General features: G+C 56.4%; 2 protein-coding genes across 5 annotated transcripts in view; both read right to left on the reverse strand.

Moving 5' to 3' along the window:
* The window catches only part of LOC146817187 (uncharacterized), an 83,938-nt gene extending 66,157 nt beyond the window's left edge, over nt 1-17,781 (reverse strand). Inside the window, exon 1 of the mRNA XM_085609077.1 lies at nt 17,703-17,781. The gene's annotated coding sequence lies outside the window, so the exon portion shown is untranslated. The remainder of the gene's footprint in view (nt 1-17,702) is intronic.
* The window catches only part of COLEC11 (collectin subfamily member 11), a 417,003-nt gene that overhangs the window by 173,011 nt on the left and 218,858 nt on the right, over nt 1-25,134 (reverse strand). The window lies entirely within an intron of this gene.

Genomic DNA, 25,134 nt, shown 5'->3' on the forward strand with positions numbered 1-25,134 from the left:
GCCACAGAAGACAACAACACATGACACGGTAACCCGGATGGCGGGAGGCTGGGCCCAAAAAAGCACATAGTGCAACTCAGAAGCAGACAACAATTCACTCTACCCATATGGCCTAGGTCACAGCCAGACAAACAGTGTGTCCCAACACAGGAATGACTTGCCAGCAAATGGCGGACGCCTTGCATCAACACATGGGGGTGAAGGCACTGTTTTGCACATGACAGCAGCTAATGAACAGCCAACATTGTGAAAGAGTGGCAGCACACACCACCACAGCAGCAGCGCACAGACACAGACACTACACCCAATGGGTGCCTGGAGATCAGAAACAAACTCACATCAACAATCCAAGGGCCACTCAAAGATCTGCTAACAGTGTGTGCCCAGGAAGCTGGGCCTAGGTGACAGAGGGTGACACACGGAGGGAGGGAGAGGGGGACAGAGAGGGAGGGAGACGGACAGAGGGAGGAGGCTGACACACGGAGGGAGGGAGAGGGGGACTGAGAGGGAGGGAGAGGGGGACAAAGATGGAGGGAGAGGGGGACAGAGATGGAGGGAGAGGGGGACAGAGAGGGAGGGAGTGGGGGACAGAGATGGAGGGAGAGGGGGACTGAGAGGGAGGGAGAGGGGGACAGAGATGGAGGGAGAGGGGGACAGAGATGGAGGGAGAGGGGGACAGAGAGGGAGGGAGACGGACAGAGGGAGGAGGCTGACACACGGAGGGAGGGAGAGGGGGACACAGAGGGAGGGAGAGGGGGACACAGAGGGAGCGAGACGGACAGAGGGAGGAGGCTGACACACGGAGGGAGGGAGAGGGGGACTGAGAGGGAGGGAGAGGGGGACAGAGATGGAGGGAGAGGGGGACAGAGATGGAGGGAGAGGGGGACAGAGAGGGAGGGAGACGGACAGAGGGAGGAGGCTGACACACGGAGGGAGGGAGAGGGGGACACAGAGGGAGGGAGAGGGGGACACAGAGGGAGCGAGACACAGGGAGAGCCAATCAGCCGTGTTGCGTGTGTGAATGTCTGCTCGTCAGCAGGTAGACTGCGTGCATGTAGACAAGGGTGGCCAGTGCCAGAAGCCCCCCTCTTCACCATGGCAAAACACATGGCCATGTCACAACCTGTTCACGAGCACAAGGACAGCTACCTGGATCATATAAGTGTGTGGATCCACTCCATGTGCACATGTACAGTGCATGGCTCGCCACACCTGCCCACTCCACTGCTGACTGCAGTCACACTTGACGCAGCAAGTAAGACTGTGCCACACATAGTTAAAGGGGCCAAAGTGGTGCCCAAGGGACACACCCATGCACAAGTGCACTGTGAGTGAAATGCAAGACCAATCCTAATTCCAAGAGGAAATGTGCCAACTTTGAAAATGATGAAACATGGATGTTGCATGGACAAAAATTAACATTGTCTCTCTCACACACAGGTCAACGTCGTGGTGCACCCCCCAACACTGGGGGGGAACACTCACAGGACCTGGATCTGCAGGAGCCCGATCCCACCGGCAGCGACCACTCTCACCACTCTGCGGACGACCCCGACCAACCTGGCCCCTCTGGTGTCCAACCACCTGCAGCACCTGCGTCAGGTACAACTGTGCCAACCACCACCCCCACTCCTGCCACATCCCAGGAGATACCCAGGATCCCTGCCCCAACACCACAATGCAGCCAGGCTGGCCAGGAGGGACACGGTGTCCCGGGCACCCAGGAGGAGGCAGGCGACAACGCCAATGCCACCCCTCAGGGGTCCCGGAGACCCCATGTGCCCACAAGGGCAGGCCAGGCGCAAGTGGGCAGGGGTGGTGGGAGTGGAGGACGGCGGAGGCGCGAGCCTGACCAGTTGGCTGGGGATCCCGCATTGTCCCATGTCCGTAACATCCTGGACACATACCGGGAGGACACCACGGGCATGGCCCAGGTTGTGTCCACCCTCAATGAGATCAAGGGGAGCCTCGATGAGATAAAGACCCAGCAGGCCCAGCAACATGCCTGTCAACTGCAACACCAACGGAGGATGGAGGACAGACAGGCTGAGCAAGTGACGGCATTCCAGGGGATTCACTCTACACTCCGTCGGATGGCCGACACCATGGCCGACCCTCCCTGTGCCAGAAGGCGGAGAACATCACCACCCACAGGGAGGGATCAGGAGGAGGAGGAGGAAACATCCGACGGAGCATCCCAGACGTCGTCACGGCCTGCTGCTGAGGTTCCCCGCAGGAGGCCGGGTCGTCCACGGAAAGGACCGTGAGGGTGGCTGCTACATCACCATCTCCCAGGACACCTGGCCTGGCACCTGGCCCACTGGAGCAACAGCATCACAGCATCAAGAGACATTCTCTGCCACATGGCCCTGCTGGTCACTGGCTGACCAATGTTGACAAAGACTGTGGCATGGACTCTGAGGATTTCCAATGGCAAGGACCCCAACTCCCCTACTGAACCTTGGATTCAAACATCCCGGAAAGACCCTTACTTTGCCCCCCCCCCCCCCCACTAATAAATCACACTATGATGAGTAGATGCCTGCTGGTAGCATTATTAACTAACATGTGTCTTGTAAAGTCTAAACATGCCTGAGTCATCTTTTGTCTTCAACCATCCACACCCTGGGGCCTGAGTCTGGCACAGGACACATGGGTCACAGTGTATTAGGCAAGACAGACATGGAGCACCATACACACCCGTGATGGGCCCAACCAGCTGAGGGGGTTGCCGATCAACCGTGCTGACACACACATTGAGTACAGCAACTGTCATGCGCAGTGGTCAGGGATCCAGTCCAGTGTCCTGGGGGGCACCCAGGCATGCGTAGACAGGTGGCAGAACCATGTCCTGCAAGCCGGAGTCCGGTGGATGCCGAGAATGGGGGCCTGGCCAACGTTGGATGCATGGGGATGGCACATGTCACAATACCAACACAGTCATGGACATCATGCCCAATACACAGTCTCAGCCCACACACACAGCTTGCATCTTGCAACTCGACACATTGACACATAGCCACAATCAGGGAATACCATGCCAGACATGCAGGATGCACCGTGGCAACACACCAGCATTGACTGAGAAGAGGCACCTTGGAGGCATAGGGACACCTTTATTAGACATGTATTCGGGATTGCAGAGGCTACTCGAAGTACACATGAACACATCATGTGGAGTAACATGTGGGTCCAACACTGGCACCCCCCTTCTGCAGCACACATGCGTGTTTGCCATGGAAGTGGCACACAAGCGTCGGCTAACAGCTAAATACCCACAGCTGCACACGGAGAGCCTGCCATACACCATAGATCCGCTGATGTCGAAGTCCCACACCATGTCCAGCCAATGCTAACCGTATGTGGCCGAGGGCAGTGTCACACACATTGATGCCATCATCACAATCCCCTATCCCATCACTGATGCCTGTCAACCAGGCAGACCATCTATTCAGGTGTACACAGCTGCATGTCGTGTCCCATGGGGATGCGACATGGCTGCAGAGGAACAACACATCGACAGGGGCAGTGTGCATACATCGTGAACAACTGCCACACCCAATACACCCCAGATGCATCCCTTACCCCATGGAGACTTCCAAACATGTCCGTGCCTGTAACGCTGAGTCAGCCCACGATGTCATGTCCATGATGAATAGCAGTGCCACAACAATGCAACCAGCAGACGGCATGTGCAGGTACCTGGGGAAGAGAGACACAAGAAGTCAGCCACAAAAAGCACAGCCACTTGCATGTGCATTTACTCGACACATGTATGGATGACAACATGCTAGGTCATTATAATGACTGGGGAAATACTACCATCACTGGCACCATCACTCCAGTGACACACCCACACACACCTCTGAGTCACGTGCCATACATGCAGGTGGAGACACACATCACAACGCATGCCACACGGGGACCAATGCGTGCACACTCAGACACTGGTACTCACCACTAAGCAAAGAAGTCGCGTATGAGCTGAGTCCGGATGTCCTCTTGCGGCTCCACATCCTCCACATCACTAACCCCATTGCCAAGCCCTTCGTCCTCCATGGGTGGATGGTCCTCGTCATGTTGATTCAGGATGAGTGGCACAGCTCTTTCAACTGCCATGTTGTGCAGCATGCAGCAGACCATGAAGATCTTGCAGACCTTTGCCGGGGCATAAGGGAGTGCACCGCCGGTCTTGTGGAGGCACCGGAATCGGCTCTTCAGCATGCCAAACGTCCTCTCTATCACTCGCCTTGTCCGGCCATGGGCGGTGTTGTAGCGGAGCTGTGCCGGCGTGATGGGGTTGCGGAGAGGTGTGATCAGCCATGGCATGTTGGGATAGCCAGCGTCCCCTACATGGGAAGCACATGGTCATCGTTAGAAGTGGTGAAGCGGTCGTGCTGGTAGGCGATACAGAATAGAAGACAGACAAACTGTACCCACCTACAACACATGCCCGTTCGTTGCGCAGCTGCATCATCATATCAGGCATCCCGCTACGCCTCATGATGTAGGCATCGTGTGCTGATCCTGGAAAACGAGCACAGACATGTGAAATCACCATGTTGGAGAGACACACCACAAGGGCATTGATGGAGTGGTAGTGCTTCCGATTGCGGTACGCCACCTCCCGTGCGTGTGGTGGTACCAAAGCTACATGTGTCCCATCTATGGACCCAATGACATGGGGCATCCCTCCCAGGGCATAGAATCCACGCTTGACCTCAGTCATCTGTTCAGGGGTTGGGAACTTGATGAAGTCATCCAGGTGAATCAACATGGCCTCCAAGAAATCATGCAGCACACCGCTGAACATGCTCTGGGACATGCCACCAACATGAGCTATGGTATTTTGAAAGGTACCCGTGGCAAGAAAATGTAGGGCAGCCATTACCTTCAGCTGGGGTGTCAGTGCCGTAGGATACCTGTGCAGCGGTTGCAGGTGTGGTGCCAGTCTCGCCGTCAACTCCAGAATCAACGGTTGGGTGAAGCAGTAGAGCCGGATGCTGTCATTCTCCTGCATGGCAGCCAAGTCTGGAATTATTCGGGCAAGAGGCGGCGCTCTGCAGTAATATGGAAGTGACAAGGAAGAGTGAGTGCACCACGACAACAACTCATGTCTACTGAGCACATGTTAATCTGGCAATACACACATGCTACATAGGGAGTCAGGTATGTGCTACATGGCCAGCACACGTATGGATGCAAGGTGGCACTCCTTCCAAGACCCAGCTACACACGGAGATTGAGAACCTCCCCATGCCACGCCATGGGAATAGCTGTGTCCCAGTGCAAGTGAACAGCCAGACGCAAGACAGGAGTGACATACACCCACACATCAGCAGAAGTAGGATGCCGATTGCAGAGACTGGTAGCGGAACACTGGAGCCACAGGTCACATGACATTACACTAGGACAGCCCACACACCTTGCCATGAAGGTGCACATGTCATGACTCACCACACATTCCTTGTGAGGATGCAGACATGGCCTTGTCACGCTACTCCGTGTCCCATGCATACATGTGCACCTCACATCCGATACCACATGTGGCATGGTGTGCGGAACAGTGTGCAATGACAATCTACACACAGACACATGTTGGTTGCTGCTACGGCTGCAGCTTATGAGGGTGCTACAACATCAACCTGATGTAAATCCCCCACACATAAATGACATAGTCACATTGTGCACTGTGGGTAGTGACAAGTCAGGTGTCATAACCCCTGTACCGGGCATCATGGGACACTTCCGTGTGTTGGTGTCCGTGCCATGCCAGTGACGCTTACCCCAAGTGTGCAGTACGACATGCACACATGTCAAAGGAGTCAAGGGCATGGCTGGCACACATTGCACCGTCACACAGTACACCTATACACATCTCATCATACATCTGGTGCCTTCTCCACTCAGGAGTCATGTTCCACATCACAGCCTGTCACACCTGTGCCCCACACATGTAGTAATGCACAGACGATGCCTTGATGTCCATTCCTGGACAAGTATGTCCATCCATGGACAAGTACGTCCGCCCTATTCCTACCTGTGTGTCGCCTATCACCACTGTGATGTGTAAAAACCGCCGTACTGCTGCTAAGAGGGCCTGTGTACGTTCCCAAATCACTGTGGGAGTGCTGCCGTATGTGTACCCATCGTGATGGCGAGCGTACAGGCATTTGTACGGTCCGTACCACTACGAGTACGCATACGCGTGCAGACCCATAGTGATAGTGAGCGTAGATGCGTGTGTACGGTCCGTACCACTACGAGTACGCATACGCGTGCAGACCCATAGTGATAGTGAGCGTACATGCGTGTGTACGGGCCGTACCACTACGAATACGCATACGCAAGGACACCCATACTGATAGTGAACGTAGGCATGCGTGTACGGGCCGTTGCAACGCATTTGGGGTGCCCTAGGGCCCCGAAACGCACCGTACCTGTGTGTGATGCTCCAAATTACATAGGGGACAAGTATTAAGGCCTACATGCATGCTGGTTGTCATGGAGACCAAGTTCAAATTTCGAAATTGTTCTGGAAGGTGCACAGCAGAAGTCAGTTGGAATTCTTCTACATTGTTGCAATGTGTTTGTGGGTCTGACATCATGCAGGAGAATGAAACCGATAGAGAACCCACAGACTGCTAGGTTTGAAGGGATTGGTGGAAACATAGGATGCAAATGTGAGTGACCAATCACTCTGTACTCCTGTGCATGAGACAGGGCAGAAAGGCAGATATAAGGCAGCCAGGTCCCATGAGGGAGTACTTGCCTGCACATCTTTGCATTCGTCGACCCAGCTGCTGCTACTGATTCCCTGGAACCATGGCAAGGGCTGTGGAGAGGACACAGCCATTCACCCTGGAGGAGAACATGGCTCTGCTGGATGTGATCCTCCCACAGTACTCCATGCTGTATGGGCGACCAGAGTATCAGGTGAGTGCATAGGCCACTGGCACAGACTGTCCCTATGTTGTGACTGTGACTTCTGGCATTGTGTCCTGGTGTGACACACGTGCCATGTACTGTAGGGGGGGTCCCAGGGGGGGGATGCCTGATGTCTCCCAGCAGTGCCCTGAGACAGGAGGGGTGGGTGTGGAGTCCTCCCAGCAGTGCCCTGAGACAGGAGGGGTGTGTGCAGAGTCCTCCCAGCAGTGCCCTGAGACAGGAGGGGTGGGTGCCTATCACTCCCAGCAGTGCCCTGAGACAGGAGGGGTGGGTGTGGAGTCCTCCCAGCAGTGCCCTGAGACAGGAGGGGTGGGTGCCTATCACTCCCAGCAGTGCCCTGAGACAGGAGGGGTGTGTGCCTATCACTCCCAGCAGTGCCCTGAGACAGGAGGGGTGGGTGTGGAGTCCTCCCAGCAGTGCCCTGAGACAGGAGGGGTGTGTGCAGAGTCCTCCCAGCAGTGCCCTGAGACAGGAGGGGTGTGTGCCTATCACTCCCAGCAGTGCCCTGAGACAGGAGGGGTGGGTGTGGAGTCCTCCCAGCAGTGCCCTGAGACAGGAGGGGTGTGTGCAGAGTCCTCCCAGCAGTGCCCTGAGACAGGAGGGGTGGGTGCCTATCACTCCCAGCAGTGCCCTGAGACAGGAGGGGTGGGTGTGGAGTCCTCCCAGCAGTGCCCTGAGACAGGAGGGGTGTGTGCCTATCACTCCCAGCAGTGCCCTGAGACAGGAGGGGTGGGTGCCTATCACTCCCAGCAGTGCCCTGAGACAGGAGGGGTGTGTGCCTATCACTCCCAGCAGTGCCCTGAGACAGGAGGGGTGGGTGTGGAGTCCTCCCAGCAGTGCCCTGAGACAGGAGGGGTGGGTGTGGAGTCCTCCCAGCAGTGCCCTGAGACAGGAGGGGTGTGTGCCTATCACTCCCAGCAGTGCCCTGAGCCAGGAGGGGTGGGTGTGGAGTCCTCCCAGCAGTGCCCTGAGACAGGAGGGGTGGGTGCCTATCACTCCCAGCAGTGCCCTGAGACAGGAGGGGTGGGTGCCTATCACTCCCAGCAGTGCCCTGAGACAGGAGGGGTGGGTGTGGAGTCCTCCCAGCAGTGCCCTGAGACAGGAGGGGTGGGTGTGGAGCCCTCCCAGCAGTGCCCTGAGACAGGAGGGGTGGGTGTGGAGTCCTCCCAGCAGTGCCCTGAGACAGGAGGGGTGGGTGTGGAGTCCTCCCAGCAGTGCCCTGAGACAGGAGGGGTGGGTGTGATGCACAGTGTGAGCCTTGATCACTGATTGTGACATTGCCATCATTCCACCTGTGTACCCACTATGGCACGTACAGCTTTTTCCCTCACCAGGGGATGATGTCTCTATGACAAAGGTGCAATGCGTTGGCTGCATGACATGCCTTGTTGTAACCAGCTAATTTGTTCTCATATGTCTCTCTGTGACATGTGGCTGGTGTATTGATGTGGTGTCACTTGTTCTTCCTCACAGGTAGGCGCCACTGCCAAGGAGCAGATCTGGCTGACCGCCGTCAGTGCCGTGAGGGGTGTGGATGGTCGGAGGCGGAGCCTGCCCCAGGTGAGGAAACGCTGGCAGGATATCCGGTGCTGGACGCGGAGGATTGCACGGCTCCTGCTGGGGGACTCACCTGAGAGCCAAAAGAACCGCGGCCGCCGCCGTCTGAGCCACCTCCACAGGCGTGTGCTGCCGGTGGTCTTTCCAGACCTGGAGAGGCGCTTACAGGCGATGCATCAGCCGGAAAGGGGTAGGTACATGTGCGTTTGTTGTGTGTCACCGGCATTTGTAAGGGCACGGTAGCATTAATTCACTGGCAGGGTTTAAAGGTGCTGTGCGGATCCTGTTTGCCCCAGTATAGCGCTGCGCCCCTGCCACCCTTCCCCTCCTTGCAATGTGTTCCCTGGTCTGTGTGTGGTCACTCCTTCACAAGGTAATGTAGGCTGGTGCTTTGTCCACGAGAACAATGCCTGTAGCATCATGTGTGGGGGTGGTGTGTAACAGCTTTTTGGACCTTGGCTGTGCCCTGTCAAGTTCACTGCATGTGGGTTCCATGTCAGTTGGCACTGATGCTGACTCCAGACATGGGAGTTGGTCTCTCATGTGTCATGCCTTACAGCGCGCATGTCCTATGTAGTGGCCTGTGACATGATGTGCATGAGTGTGCGATACGCATAGTGCAGGGATGGTGGCGTGTGTTGCAGTCATTACCATTCAGTAGCATGTAGTTGCGTGCCCACTACTGTCCCCTGGAGCACCTTTTCCTCAGTGGTGTGTGTCATCATAAACGTGGACACTCTCAGTGTCTACAGCGTAGGTTGTGCTCTGTGCCATTGTCCCCTGGCACCATGTATATAGACGTGCTATTTTGTACAGGTGTCCACTGTGCAGCCTGACCTGATTGTCCTTCTTCATACTCACAGTTGCCAGTGCCTGTGTGTCTTGTTATACTCATCTGAGGATGGGCACTGGTACCTCATTATTTGTACAGGTGCACCTTGGCTGTTTGGCGTCCAATCTTGCATTTTGCCTGCCCCTGTGTTTATCACCCAGACTATGAGATGTTGGTGCCACCTGTGTCTCAACAATTTGCCTCGTGTAGGGGTTGGTTGGGGCGGGCAATGCCTATATGTAAAATCCTGATTTCTACTTGCTGGGTCTGGGCAGTGTGTGATGTTTGTCTGGACACACACGCAAGGTGCAGTGACCGAGTCATGTTGGGCATGTTTCCAGCATTACCTATGCAGCATGTGTCTCAAGTTCGTGGATATGGTCCCTGGTCATCGGTATTTTCACCGACGCTGTGTGGTGCAGATGCAGTGCTGGATTGTCCCCAGGGCCTGGGTGCTATGTCAGACTACGTTTCCTGTCTTGAGCTATTGTCTCATGCTCTCCATGGTGTTTCAGTGGCATGGTGGCTCAACCAACTGTGTGTTTCATGCCCTACATCGGTACCTTGTTTAGTAGATGTTAGGGATCTTCCTTTTCAGGCTATGCAATGTTACCTATGTAGATTGGACTCATGTGTAATTTCTGTCTCTCCACCCTGCCCACAGCATCGTCGGGGGACACAGAGGGAGACATGGACACAGGCAAGGCGGAGGGACCGAGCACCAGTGCCAGCCGTGACATCGGGGCTGGCACATCGAGTGGGACAGAGGTGGAGGATAGTGCGGCCGAGGACCTGTCGACTGGCACGTCAGAATACGAAGCTGACAGGTCCAAGGAGGAGGTCTCCGAGTGGGCGGTGGCTGCACCAGCAGCTGACAGCGGAACAACACCTCGCACCGCCCCCTCAGTTCCCATCAGCCGCCTCCCACTTGCTCGTGTCCCTTCCCAGCGTGCCCTGTCACAGCATGTCTCCTTCCTGCCAGGCACCGCACCCCCTGCCCCTGTCTCCACTGCTGCCGCCAATGCAGAGTCTGTGGACATCCAGCGGCAACTGCAGGTTGGTCAGGCTGCGATCCTTAATGTCCTCCATGCCCACGGCAAAACCCTCACCAACATCGAGGCATTCTTGGAGGGCATTCATTCATCGCAGGCTGACCAACGCAACTTGCTGAGGTCCATAGACTCCACACTGACTGCAGCAGTGGGTCTCCTGCAGCGCGACCTCCCCCCACCTACCCCTGCCCCATCCACACTTCCCACTCCCATGCCTGTCCCACGTACACCCAGACGTCGGCATGCACCCACATCAACAGACACAGGCACCACACCAGCAGGGAAGGTCCACCGCACTCCTCCTGACACGCACACACAGGGTGAGGTAGGCACACCCACTGGGTCGGGGGCAAACGTGTGACACGCAGCCATAGTGGGAGTCCGCATTCCACCCAGTCCACTCCCTCCAAATCCCCTCCCCTCAGCTCTCCTGGCCACATCTCCCCCAAGGACTCCTTCATGGCCGCTCTGTCCCTGAGCCCCACAGTGACACCACCACGCAAGCGGTCAAGGAAGTCCTCGGTCAGGGTGGTTGAGTCTCCCCCCCTGTCTCCACCCTCCCCCGGTGGCGCTGCGACCCATCCCTCTGACCCCCCCCCCCCCTCCTTGGGGCCTGAGGTCCCTTCGGGTGCAGGGGACTCCCTGGAGGACCTTGCAAAGGTGTGTAGTGCCATCCTGGCCTCCGCCTTTGGCACTGACCCACCCCCTGTGGTGGAGTCCTCCATCCCTGCACCCACAACGCCGCCCCTTTGCCCTGATGTCCCTGCGGTGCCTGGTGCTTCCCCCCCCCCGATGCCCTCACCAGTGTGGAAGACGATGCCATTTGACTGTGCAGGCAAGGTAGGGGACACGCATCCCACTGTGTCCCCCATCCAGCTGGGAATCATTGACTGCCCTATGGGCTTTGTGAATATTGAAATGCCTGCGATCCACGGACATTGTGCTCATGCTGAATAAAGCTTAATTTTGTTTTCATTATCACACTACTGCTATGCTGGTATTGGTGTTGGTGGGGCTGCTACATGGTTTTGGGTGGTGTTTAAGGGTTTGGGTGTGTGGGATATGTAATAGTGTGCTGCTCATTGGGGGGACCCTGGGATCTGTGTGCCATCACAAGGTGTTGGCTAACTTTCTTTGTTCATGTAAGCAGTTACTGCATGGTGCACTTGTCCCAGGGTGTATTCCTTCCTCTGTGTACCCAGCTTTCTTCCCTGCAGGGTGTTCCCAATGTTTAGCGCAGAGCTGTGTCTACATGAGCTGTGTGTGTGACGGAGCCCTTCTACTTTGGCCATGCATGCAGGGCCATGTCTCCACCTGCAACAATCGTGGCATCCTTGGTGATCACTGTACTTGTGTGTGGAGTCTGTTGACATGAGTTCATGGGGACATGTTCCCTTGTAGGCAGTATGCATGTGGATAATTCTGGCCTCACACACATGTGTTACACCCCTCCTGTCTCAGGGCACTGCTGGGAGGACTCCACACCCACCCCTCCTGGCTCAGGGCACTGCTGTTAGTGATAGGCACCCACCCCTCCTGTCTCAGGGCACTGCTGGGAGGACTCCACACCCACCCCTCCTGTCTCAGGGCACTGCTGGGAGTGATAGGCACCCACCCCTCCTGTCTCAGGGCACTGCTGGGAGTGATAGGCACACACCCCTCCTGTCTCAGGGCACTGCTGGGAGGACTCCACACCCACCCCTCCTGGCTCAGGGCACTGCTGTTAGTGATAGGCACCCACCCCTCCTGTCTCAGGGCACTGCTGGGAGTGATAGGCACACACCCCTCCTGTCTCAGGGCACTGCTGGGAGTGATAGGCACACACCCCTCCTGTCTCAGGGCACTGCTGGGAGGACTCCACACCCAGCCCTCCTGGCTCAGGGCACTGCTGTTAGTGATAGGCACCCACCCCTCCTGTCTCAGGGCACTGCTGGGAGGACTCCACACCCACCCCTCCTGGCTCAGGGCACTGCTGGGAGTGATAGGCACCCACCCCTCCTGTCTCAGGGCACTGCTGGGAGTGATAGGCACACACCCCTCCTGTCTCAGGGCACTGCTGGGAGGACTCCACACCCACCCCTCCTGGCTCAGGGCACTGCTGTTAGTGATAGGCACCCACCCCTCCTGTCTCAGGGCACTGCTGGGAGTGATAGGCACCCACCCCTCCTGTCTCAGGGCACTGCTGGGAGTGATAGGCACACACCCCTCCTGTCTCAGGGCACTGCTGGGAGGACTCCACACCCACCCCTCCTGGCTCAGGGCACTGCTGTTAGTGATAGGCACCCACCCCTCCTGTCTCAGGGCACTGCTGGGAGGACTCCACACCCACCCCTCCTGTCTCAGGGCACTGCTGGGAGTGATAGGCACACACCCCTCCTGTCTCAGGGCACTGCTGGGAGTGATAGGCACCCACCCCTCCTGTCTCAGGGCACTGCTGGGAGGACTCCACACCCACCCCTCCTGGCTCAGGGCACTGCTGTTAGTGATAGGCACCCACCCCTCCTGTCTCAGAGCACTGCTGGGAGGACTCCACACCCACCCCTCCTGTCTCAGGGCACTGCTGGGTGGACTCTGCACACACACCTCCTATTTCAGGATATGTACGCTTGGAACATACACGGTGGGGGTACGCTCCATGCATTGGAGGTGAGGGTTCGAGTCGTACTTACACTGTTGGGGTGTGGGGTACGCTCCTTGCATACGCGGGTGAGGGTACGGGTCGTACTTACACTGTTGGGGTGGGGGGTACGCTCCTTGCATACGCGGGTGAGGGTACGGGTCGTACTTACACTGTTGGGGTGGAGGGTACGCTCCTTGCATACGCGGGTGAGGGTACGGGTCGTACTTACACTGTTGGGGTGGGGGGTAGGCTCCTTGCATACGCGGGTGAGGGTACGGGTCGTACTTACACTGTTGGGGTGGGGGGTACGCTCCTTGCATACGCGGGTGAGGGTACGGGTCGTACTTACACTGTTGGGGTGGGGGTACGGTCCGTGAGTCCGCAGGTGGGGGTAGGAGTCGTACTTACACTGGTGGGGGTGGGGGTATGGTCCGTACGTCCGCGGGTGAGGGTTCGAGTCGTACTTACACTGTTGGCATGGGGGTACGCTCCATGCATACGCGGGTGGGGGTACGGGTCGTACTTACACTGTTGGCATGGGGGGTACGCTCCATGCATACGCGGGTGGGGGTACGGGTCGTACTTACACTGTTGGGGTGGGGGGTACGCTCCTTGCATACGCGGGTGAGGGTACGGGTCGTACTTACACTGTTGGGGTGGGGGGTACGCTCCTTGCATACGCGGGTGGGGGTACGGGTCGTACTTACACTGTTGGGGTGTGGGGTACGCTCCTTGCATACGCGGGTGAGGGTACGGGTCGTACTTACACTGTTGGGGTGGGGGGTACGCTCCTTGCATACGCGGGTGAGGGTACGGATCGTACTTACACTGTTGGGGTGGGGGGTATGCTCCTTGCATACGCGGGTGAGTGTACGGGTCGTACTTACACTGTTGGGGTGTGGGGTACGCTCCTTGCATACGCGGGTGAGGGTACGGATCGTACTTACACTGTTGGGGTGGGGGTACGCTCCATGCATACGCGGGTGGGGGTACGGGTCGTACTTACACTGTTGGCATGGGGGGTACGCTCCATGCATACGCGGGTGGGGGTACGGGTCGTACTTACACTGTTGGGGTGGGGGGTACGCTCCTTGCTTACGCGGGTGAGGGTACGGGTCGTACTTACACTGTTGGGGTGGGGGGTACGCTCCTTGCATACGCGGGTGGGGGTACGGGTCGTACTTACACTGTTGGGGTGGGGGGTACGCTCCTTGCATACGCGGGTGAGGGTACGGGTCATACTTACACTGTTGGGGTGGGGGTACGCTCCATGCATACGCGGGTGGGGGTACGGGTCGTACTTTCACTGTTGGGGTGGGGGGTACGCTCCTTGCATACGGGGTGGGGGTAGGGTCCGTACATATCCGTCCCCACGCTATGTGATGCTTGTGCGGCCCGTACCCAGGCCTTTGCCACGTGGGTACGATCCGTCCCGCCATTGTTGGGGTGACGTGTGTGTGGGCGTGGTACGACTCGTACCCACGCTCTTCAGGCGTGGGTACGGGATGTACCTGTCTGGTTGTGTTGCCGGTTCGCGTGGTGACGGACTTCCGTTGTGGCGGTCGCTGGCTTATCAGGACACGCCCCCACCCCCTCGTGGTGACCAGGGCATGGGAGTCAGGTATGTCCAGGCCATGTGTGGTGTGTGACTTATGTGGTTGTTTTGTGGCCTGCCCTGGTCCTGCCACCCCCACCCCACCCCACTTTCCCCCCTCCCTTAGTTATTCTGACCTTCTGCGGCGTCTGCGTCGTAACCTGTAGAGGAGGTGGACTGCTATGAGGGCAGGGATGACTCGTAGGTTCGGGTCCATGTCTGTCCGTCGCGTACTGGTACTCCTTGATCGCGTCGTCCTGTCGCGTACGGGTCCTCCTTGATCGCGTCGTCCTGTCGCGTACGGGTCCTCCTTGGTCGCGTCGTCCTGTGTGTCCGTCGCGTACTGGTGGGCCTTGTTCGCGTCCTCCTGATTTCCCGGCAGTTTTTGGGTGCCGGAAAATATTCACCGTGCGGGATGACGTCGGTGCGAATCGTAATTCCTGGGTCGTGAATGGCAGGCTGCGAGCGTCCTGACGTCAGGTCGGCGCTTTCCCGGATGGCATTGGTAGGGTTTTTTTGTTCGGTCGGGCTTTTTTACGAATCGTACGGTGATGGTGTACCCGTGCGAATCGTAATTCCTTGTTTGTATAAATTGACGACCGGGTACGCGTCGGACGGAGATTATGCTCCGTCCGACGGTTCGTACCCGGTTTTTACCGGATCGTGATCAGCACCTCGGTTTTTATTTCAAAAGCACCTTACCTGATGTATTTCAGTGCCTTCAAGATTGGTGTTTTAAGGTTCATAGTGTACACCCATTGTACCCTTAACTCATTTGGAAGTCTGTTTTTTATCACATGAATGGCTAAGCAGAGCTCTGTGGTGCACAGTGTAGTGTTGAATATTCTGAGCATGTTTGTTTAGTACAGGGCGCTTCAGTATTGTGTTCCTTAATAGAGTTTATTTTATTACTTGGTACACGTTAATTACCATTTACACATTGGAAACCAAATACACGCTACAAAACAACCAGACAACTCAATACTAGAAGTTCAAGCACGTTGTTACTTGTTCCTTTAAGGAGGAGACGTGAATGCAGGGAAGACTGTCAGACTAGCATGGCCAAAAAGGAATATCTCAGAAAACAAGCATTTGCAATGCAATAGGTCTCGGATTTATCAGAGTTTAAGCTATTGACATTGTAAATGACAATGCCTTTTATTTATGTTTTTATTTTTAATTAATACATAAATAAAAAGCATTTTCATTTACAATGCCGATAGGCCAAAATCTTGTAAATGCGAGACCTATTTCCTTTCAATGAAGCGGCCACCATTCTCCCAGGCTGATTGGAAAGTAAAAGCATGCATGGCACATTGAATGTTGCAGGAAAGCATGTCATGCAACGTGTTGACAATGGAGTTTTAACCCGTTCCGTGCTCATGACGGAACCACTCCGTCATGAGCCACGGGCGCCGTGTGCTCATGGCGGAGTGGTTCCGTCATGCTGCGGCCGTTGGCGGCCGCTCTGCCCACGCGGCGCTAACTCCCCACCTGTGCGGGCGATTAGCGCAGTGGGCGGAGTCGTGACGGAACCACTCCGTCATGAGCACAGCTCGCCCGTGACTCATGACGGAGTGGTTCCGTCACGAGCACGGCGGCACCGCACTGCCCCCAAACCCCCCCAGCACCGCGGCGGGATTCCTGCCGCGGCGAAGGGGTTAATATAAGGAGTGAAATGTGTAAAGTTCCTGCCCAAGGGTCATCATGTGTTTTGTGCCAGCGTCGCCTTTGGGACCTTATAAGTGTTTGCTAGCCAGAGCTATTGGCTCTGCGAATGCACAATTGTGGTCATAGAAAGGTTATGTTCCAACAACAAAAAGGCATGTATTAGGAGACTGGCACTGCATTCCATTTTTGTTAGATTCAGTTAATCTAACTCTTTAGCGAATGCAGCATTTTCCCACCAGCCCCTGTTCCTGTAAAGGCTTTTAGGGCTCTTTCTAATTTTCACTACCAATTCCCCCTGGTTTCAGTCATTTTCAAGAAATCATTCAGGCGCTCCTAACACACATCAGAAATCTTGAGAAAATTCAGGAAAAGTACTTCAAGCCACATGCTCCCATAGAATTTTGAAATTATGAAAATGGCTCACGTAAGCAATCTGAAACCTTAGCAACTGACGTTCAGGTGTACTAGAAAAAAAATATCCGCCCTGCACCTGTTTATAATAAGCATAGTAGGCATTGGGTATGGAGCACTATGCAGCATAAAACACGCTGCAGTGAAGAGTATTAGTAACACAAAGCAAGCATACTGCAGAGTAATTCATTAGGCGCAAAGCTTGCTCCAGTGAGTGCACAGAGCACTGCAGTGAAAAGCATAGGAACTGAATACAATCAGGCCTTTGCAAGCAGCGCCGGAGGCTCTGCATGGAGCGGGGGGATCAAGGTACCCGCCCGCCCCAGTCAACCACACAAGATCGGGAGAGTTTCTGGGGTGTTTCATGGTATTACTCACAGCTGCACCTCACAATCGCAGGCAGCTGCCTTGTTATGTGCTTTCTGGCCATAGTGGGCCCCACTAGTCGGGCGAAAGGGAATCAATCCTCCATGGAGGTACCAATCGGCTCGTTCCCCTGCAGCATTACGGTACTTCTGTAGTAGGCAAACGCTTGTTAGTTTTAATTTACACTTGTTGCTATGCATAAACAGCACACAGTAAAACGTTTTAAAGTTTCAGCAGATGTTGCAAAGAAGGGACCACAGAATGGATTCAGCCAATGCAATCTTTGAAACGTGCGCGGCGGCAGAAAGAGATTCAACAAATCTAGCTTCACTTCGAAGTGATTTCGTATCAAACATTTATCAGTGTGGAAATCCGGCTTACAAACAATGTACGCTTTGATTTTATGGTGCGCTGCCATTGATAGTAGCGCCTGTGCTAGGAGGAAATATACGGTTAATAGTTCTTCAAAGCAAGCCTACTTAAACATGGGAATATAAAACCTCTCAAAAAATGAACAATTTACCTTGGCCTAAGTCACCGAGGCAGGCTGAACAATTTTCCCTGGCCTAAGTCACCGAGGCAGGGTATTCATCAAATCAGCGGTTTGTGTGGCAGAGTGCCATTTGAATAAAGAGGAGTCTGAAAACTTACCAGTCTGCGTGTTCCGTCTTGCGCCGGGGGAGCGAGAAAAAGTAATGCTTGATGCACAGAAGCGTCTGTTTAGCGTCTGCATGCGCAATCTAGCTGGCTGGACAGGTCAGGCAAAATGAAGTCCGCGACTCAACCAGCCAATCAGACGAGAAAACAAGCAATTCTAAATGCAATAGGACTCGTATTACGCAAGCCCTATTGCATTATAAACAAAAGTGCGTGACTCCAAGACTGCATGATCGGGAGTGGGGGGGTGGGGTGGGCAGAGAAGTTACAGACTGTGGGAGGGAAAAGGGGGGGACAGAGGAACAAACGAGTTTGCAAAGTAAAGGGGCAGATAGCCATGTAAGGATTAAAATGACGACATGGCCATGAGGAGGAGAGACAAACAAGCCAGAAACAAATCAGAATGCAACATTGCAATGAAAAACATGGACGGAAAGTGGGCGGAGCTTCCCCCACTATACTGTATACAGCATCTCTCTGACAAGAGAGCGCATGCGCTGCCTAGTCCGAGACCTAAAAATGTATATGGCCTCAAAACAGCTGGGAGAAAGACCCAGGCCCACTTGAGAATGCGCTTTGGACATGATGGGCAACGTGAGTTATCCCCTGTATTGTGTGCGTTGGTTATCATAACTGGTGAGTTTCCTTGGTTTTGCACGTTTGTCAAAACCACAACAGTTTTTATTTCAATGAACATGTGCATAGAAAGGGAGAATCAATAAATGTAAAGTCTGTATTATTTATTAGGTAGGTGTGCAAAGTTGTCAGAGGGCTTCCTGCATCGCATTTTTAAACGTCAAAGCTTTGCAAACTGCAAAGCGAACACTTTTTTTTTTTAAACCTGAAAAGCTGCAAAGAGAAGTGTGGCAGCAGGAATGTTTCTGCTGCTGCACATGATCAGGAGCAGACTGCAGCTAATATGTATGCTGCCTCCCTCCCTTTCAACAAAGCCAGAAGCGAAGCAGGGAAAGTAGGTACCTCGTTTGTTGGTGGTTATGGTGTTAAAATGTGAAAAGTTTACAATGTCGGTACCTAAATATTAGATTTCTGCAATACTTTGTACCACTGCCCAGTCATCTTCGTGCCCCCCACCCATCTTCATGGCCCTTCCCGAGCAAGAATCCTGGAGCCGCGTGTTAGACCCGGCCTCGTAGCATAGCCATCCCTGTCCCCGCACCACATAACCTGACCCATGCACCTCACGCAGCCCCCAAGCCCACGGCCTAGCCGATCCTTCCCACCAGAACACACACACACCCGACCCGGGCTTCCCCGTCCGGGGCCATCCTCCTTTCGGCCACACCGGGCCCGCGTGCCCACTTCATGCACCATGATGGCCGCCCGGCCCCAGCGCGACCCTGGCCTAGAGGCGCCACTCCGGCTGGGGGACATCGCGCTCCCCTTCGGATGAGAAAGGGAGGAGCAGTTTCCATCGCACCTCTGAGCTCCCCTGGGAAGGTGGGTTTCGATCGGCTCGCCGGCCTCCCCGAGGGCTGGCTCCACGCCTGCTGGGTGTCTGGGACTCCTCCGGACCCGGCCCTGAAAGGATCAAAAGACAATGGCAGGAAACCCCGACAAGCGACCCCCAGGTGACAAGACCCCTGCCTGCACAGACTCCGGACATCAAAGAGGGGTCGTCCTATAACAAGGGGTGCTCTGGGACTGTCCAGCAAATTCGCCTTTGGAAACACCTGAGCCCTGCTGAGTGACTCGCGGCTCCCTGAAGATCGTAAGACCTCCGAACTTGTGCTTGAGCCCTGCTGAGTGACTCGCGGCTCCCTGAAGATCGTAAGACCCCCGAACCTGTGCTTGAGCCCTGCTGAGTGACTCACGGCTCCCCGAAAAGATCGTAAGACCTCCGACTTGTGCTTGAGCCCTGCTGAGTGACTCGCGGCTCCCACAGACTCTCTTGGTCCCGCCGGACCCCGACGACGACAAGCGTATCCCCCAGCTCGAGGATTGTGAGCTGTGCGCCGGGTACGCCCCTGCATTTGATCCATATCCCCAAAGACTGTCCCGCTACCTCCTACCCCCTCCAAGACTCTGTGAGCCCGCGCTCCACTTGTATATATTTGCCTTGCTGATCATAAAGATCCTACAACTCCGATCTGATAAAGATTTGTTCTTAAGAACTCCCGGTGTGGTGTCTCTTTGTCGTGTGGTGCCGAGTGTACGATCCTAGATACGAGATTCCTCCCCTGAGGAGTCTCCCGCCAGCGCCCGGCTACGATACCTCGAGGGTTGGTCTCAGGATAGTCAGGGCCCCCTCCGGGCTCCTCTGAGGTTGCCTTCTAACATTGGTGGCAAGCGACGGGATTCGGGCCCATAATCTAGAGATCGTACCGTGAACGGCTGACGCACTACCGACAAAGATGGCAGAAGGAAACGCCGTGGTTCTCACAGAAAACGACACCAGTACCGTGTTCCAGGTGGAACAACTGGAGGAGTACACACACAGAGAACTGAAGCAATTCTGCAAAGAACTCAAAATCGCTACCACTGGTCTCAACACCAAAGAAGATATGCAGAAGGCACTGAAAGCTTGGGTGGATTCTGGAGCCCCCCGCCCAGAAGGAGCGGTGGAGCCCCACGACGAAGCTGGACCCTCCCAAGGAGCAGCAGCAACCAGGTGCGAAGCTTCGTACCAGACGGGGGCCTATCCCCGGAGGAACTCGCAGACAGAGAAAGAAGTCGCCATCACGAACTCGAATTAGCCAAACTCAAAATCGAGGGCGAGTTGAAATTAGCAGAGAAAAAGCTAGCAGTGGAACAGATGTGGGTGCAAGGAGAACTAGAAGAGAAGAAACTCCAACGGGAACATGAAGGAAGGAGTCTTCAACTGGAGCACGAACGCAGCTTGAAGGAAATGGAGCTAAAAGCAAAAAGCGAAGAAGCGCAGCCCCCGGGGAACCGAGAGGCGGCCTCCCCGGCGGAGCAGAAGGTCCACATCCCCAAGGATGTGGTCAAAGAATATTACAAAAACGATGACATTCAACAGTGGTTCAGTGCCTACGAGGTCGCCATGACCTCCCATCGGGTCCTGCAGAAGGATTGGGGGGGCCGGGTTGTGGGGACGATTCCTGAGCGAGGGGAGAGACACCCTGCACGACCTACCGACCTCCATGCAGACCTCCTACGACCACATGAAAGAGGCCCTCCTCACAAGGTACGGCCTCACCCCGGAGATGTACCGCCAGCAGTTCCGGGACTGCAGGAAGATCCCGGGCACCACCTGGGTGGAGTATGTAAACTTCTTCAGCCGCGCATTCGATGGGTGGATCAAGGGCAGCAAGGTAACCACCCTAGAAGAACTAACCGACCTTATGTTGTGGGAACACCTGGCTGCGAACTGCTTTGTGGAACTGCACCAGCATCTGCTCGACAGCAAGCTCACGGATCCGAGAAAGCTGGCTGTCGAGGCGGATCGCTGGACCAACACCCGGGTCTCCCGGGGCCCTGTAGGAGAGTTCCCCCGAGCCAGTCAGGGACCACCCCGCCAGAGAGGGGGGGGAAACCAGGGAGGGCAGAGAGAGTCCCAGTCCAGTCCCCCGAAAACCCAACCTCCGCCTTTCCCGGCACCCCCACCAGCTGTATCCGGCCCCCCCCTGAGACGGGGGCACCGGGTGACCACCACTTGTTTCCGTTGTCAGAAGCCCGGGCATTACGCCAACGACCCTGAATGCCCCATGGCCCCACACATCACCCAGGCAGCACCCCCGCTAGACAGATAGCCAATGTAGCACTGGGGGAGGAGGTTGAGGAGACCGTAGAGTGGGAACCCACAGCCATGGCCCTAGTATCCTTAGGAGATAGAGAAATGGTCCCTGGAAGCCTCCTGCCCTCCAACACGAAGAAATATGGGCAGCTCGTAACGATCAATGGCCACCAAGTAGAAGCCCTTCGTGACACCGGGGCCAGCATCACCGGTGTCCTCAGTCATTTGGTCAACGAAGACCAGGTCCTCCCCAACGTCTTTTGCCCGGTCATTTCCGCTGACAATACGGAAAGTCTGTGTAAGGTAGCCCTGGTGCCTTTTGAATGGGGAGGGGTGGTCGGTAAACTGAAAGTCGCAGTGAGAACCTCCCAGCCAGTCGACTGTCTCCTGGGGAACGACCTGGAAAGTTCCCCCTGGAAACAAGTCGAGCGCAAGACCCACCTAGGGATGATGGGTCTCCCTGAGTGGGTGTGCGCCACCACCCGATCCATGGCAGCCCGACTGACCCCCCTGGGGGAAGTCGACGACGCCCCGACCACTGAAGACAGGATGGTCCCCGCCGAGGGTCCCCACATCCCCCCACAAGGAGGGTCGGTCGCCAGTGACGAACCCCCACCTTCAGACTCCGCACAGGTCACCGAGTTAGGCGATCTGCCCGAATTGGCCCAGTGGCGCCACGAGGGGGGCCCCTCCCGAGAGGAGTTCTGCCGAGAGCAGGCTACCTGTCCTTCCCTGGTCGGGCCCCAGCAACAGGCAGAGGCCCAGGCCGCGAGCGACCAAACTGGAACGCACCGGGTGTATTGGGAGAATGACCTTTTGTACAGCGAGCAGAAGTCGGTGGAGCTAGGATCCGCCCGGGAGCTGGTGGTACCCCTACGCTTCCGAGACCTCCTCCTGGGCTTGGCCCACGACGTTCCCCTCGCAGGCCACTTGGGCCAGGACAAAATCTACAGTCGCCTCGTGACTCACTTCTACTGGCCCAGAATGAAAGCAGATGTAGAAGCCCACTGCAAGTCCTGTCCCACGTGCCAGGCCAGTGGGAAGAGCGGAGGAAAGCGCAAGGCTCCCCTCCAACCCTTCCCTGTCGTCAGTACCCCTTTTGAACGGGTCAGGATCGACATTGTGGGGCCTCTGGACCCCCCAACCTCCCAAGGGCACCGCTTTATCCTCGTCCTGGTGGATCATGCCACCCGATACCCTGAAGCCATACCCCTGCGCACCGTCACAGCCCCCGTGGTGGGCCGGGCGTTGATGGGAATCTTTTTCCGTATGGGTTTTCCCTGCGAGGTCGTGAGCGATCGCGGTACGAACTTCATCTCCAGATACATGACGTCCTTGTGGCAACAATGCGGAGTGTCCTATAAATTCACCACCCCGTACCACCCCCAAGGAAACGGCCTGGTAGAGCGGTTTAACCGGACTCTGAAAGGGATGATCGCGGGCCTGGAAGAGCCCCTCCGGCGTAAGTGGGACGTCCTGCTCCCCTGCCTCCTGTTCGCCTACCGAGAAGTTCCCCAGAAATCCTTGGGGTTCAGCCCCTTTGAGTTACTCTACGGGCACCCCGTCCGGGGGACCCTCAGCCTGGTCAAGGAAGGGTGGGAGGCGGCACACCGAGGCCACCCCCGAGATGTGTTCCGATACGTCCTGACCATCCGAAACCAGACTAGGAAGTTCCGAGAGATGGCCGAGGCCAACCTGGAGGCGAGCCAGGAAGAGATGAAGCGCTGGTACGACCAGAATGCCACTCTGGTCGAGTTCCAGCCGGGCCAGCAGGTATGGGTCATGGCCCCCGTGAAACCCTGCGCCCTCCAGGATAAATGGACCGGGCCCTTCAAAGTGATTGAGCGGAAGAGCCAGGTCACGTACTTGGTGGATGTCCAGTCACCACGGGACCCCCTGCGGGTCCTCCACGTGAACCGCCTCAAGCCCCACTTTGTGCGGACGGAGCTGAGCCTCCTGCTGGCCACTGATGACGGGGCCGAGGAGGAGTCGGATCCCCTCCCTGATCTCCTGTGCACCAAAGAGAAGGACGGCTCCGTAGAGGGAGTGAACCTCTCCCCATCCCTCACTTCCCAGCAACGTGAGGATTGCCGCCAGCTCCTAGTGCAGTTTTCCGACCTCTTATCCCTGGTCCCCCAAGTCACCGACTGGTGTGTCCATGACGTGGATACCGGAGACAGCCCGCCGGTGAAACACCGACCCAACCGAGTCCCTGATCGGGTCCGGTCCTGCATTCAAGCCGAGGTCTCGAAGATGTTGACCTTAGGAGTGATCGAACCCTCAGACAGTCCCTGGGCCAGCCCCGTGGTCCTGGTCCCGAAAGCAGCTGCCCCCGGTGTCGCCCCAGAACTCCGCTTCTGCGTGGACTACTGGGGACTCAATGAAGTCACCCGAGCCGATGCCCACCCCATTCCCCGAGCCGACGAGCTCATTGACCGACTCGGGGCTGCTCGGTTCCTCAGCACCTTCGATCTCACCTGCGGCTACTGGCAAATTGCGCTCACAGAAGGAGCCAAGGAGCAGTCCGCCTTCTCCACCCCGGATGGGCACTATCGCTTTCGCGTGATGCCCTTCGGGATGAAAAATGCCCCGGCCACCTTCCAGCGACTGGTAAATAGAGTCCTGGCCGGGCTGGAAAAATTCAGCGCTGCCTATCTAGACTATATCGCAGTTTTCAGTTCCGAATGGAGTGAGCACCTCCAGCACCTCCGGAGGGTGCTAACCGCCCTGCGTCAGGCAGGCCTCACCGTGAAAGCCAGCAAGTGCCAGATTGGGCAAGGTTCGGTAACCAGGTCGGAAGCGGCCAGGTCGCCCCTCTACAGCCCAAAATCAACACCATCCTAGCCTGGGAACCCCCCACTACCCAAACGGAGGTCCGAGCCTTTCTGGGCCTCACGGGCTACTACCGGAGATTCATCCGGGGGTACGGCAGCCTAGTCGGTCCCCTCACGGGACTCACGTCCAAGGAACAGCCCAAGAAAGTGCAGTGGACCCCTGCCTGCCAAGAGGCGTACGATGCCCTAAAAACGGCCATGTGCACAGCCCCCGTCCTTCAGGCTCCCGACTACTCCAAGGAGTTTGTGGTACAAACAGACGCCTCCGAGCATGGAATTGGGGCCGTCCTGTCCCAGGTGAATGACCAAGGCCTAGACCAGCCCGTAGCCTTCCTCAGCCGAAGGCTGTTGCCCAGAGAACAGAGATGGAGCACCATCGAGCGCGAGGCGTTCGCCGTAGTCTGGGCCCTCAAGAAGTTACGCCCTTATCTGTTCGGCACCCATTTCAAGGTCCAAACCGACCATCGCCCCTTGCGATGGCTCAATCAGATGCGAGGAGAAAACCCCAAGCTACTGCGGTGGTCAATCTCCCTCCAGGGTATGGATTTCACCGTGGAACATCGCCCTGGTACTGACCACGCCAACGCCGATGGCCTCTCCCGGTTCTTCCGCCTCAGCGAAGAGAACCCCCAAGAGGATGGGTAGTTCTCTCCGGCTTTCAGCTGGGGGGGACACGTGTTAGACCCGGCCTCTTAGCATAGCCATCCCTGTCCCCGCACCACATAACCTGACCCATGCACCTCACGCAGCCCCTGAGCCCACGGCCTAGCCGATCCTTCCCACCAGAACACACACACACCCGACCCGGGATTCCCCGGCCGTGGCCTTCCTCCTTTCGGCCCACACCGGGCCCGCGTGCCCACTTCATGCACCATGA

The sequence above is a fragment of the Triturus cristatus genome, chromosome 6, assembly GCF_964204655.1.
Source record: "Triturus cristatus chromosome 6, aTriCri1.1, whole genome shotgun sequence".
In the NCBI taxonomy this organism is placed as follows: Eukaryota; Metazoa; Chordata; class Amphibia; order Caudata; family Salamandridae; genus Triturus; species Triturus cristatus.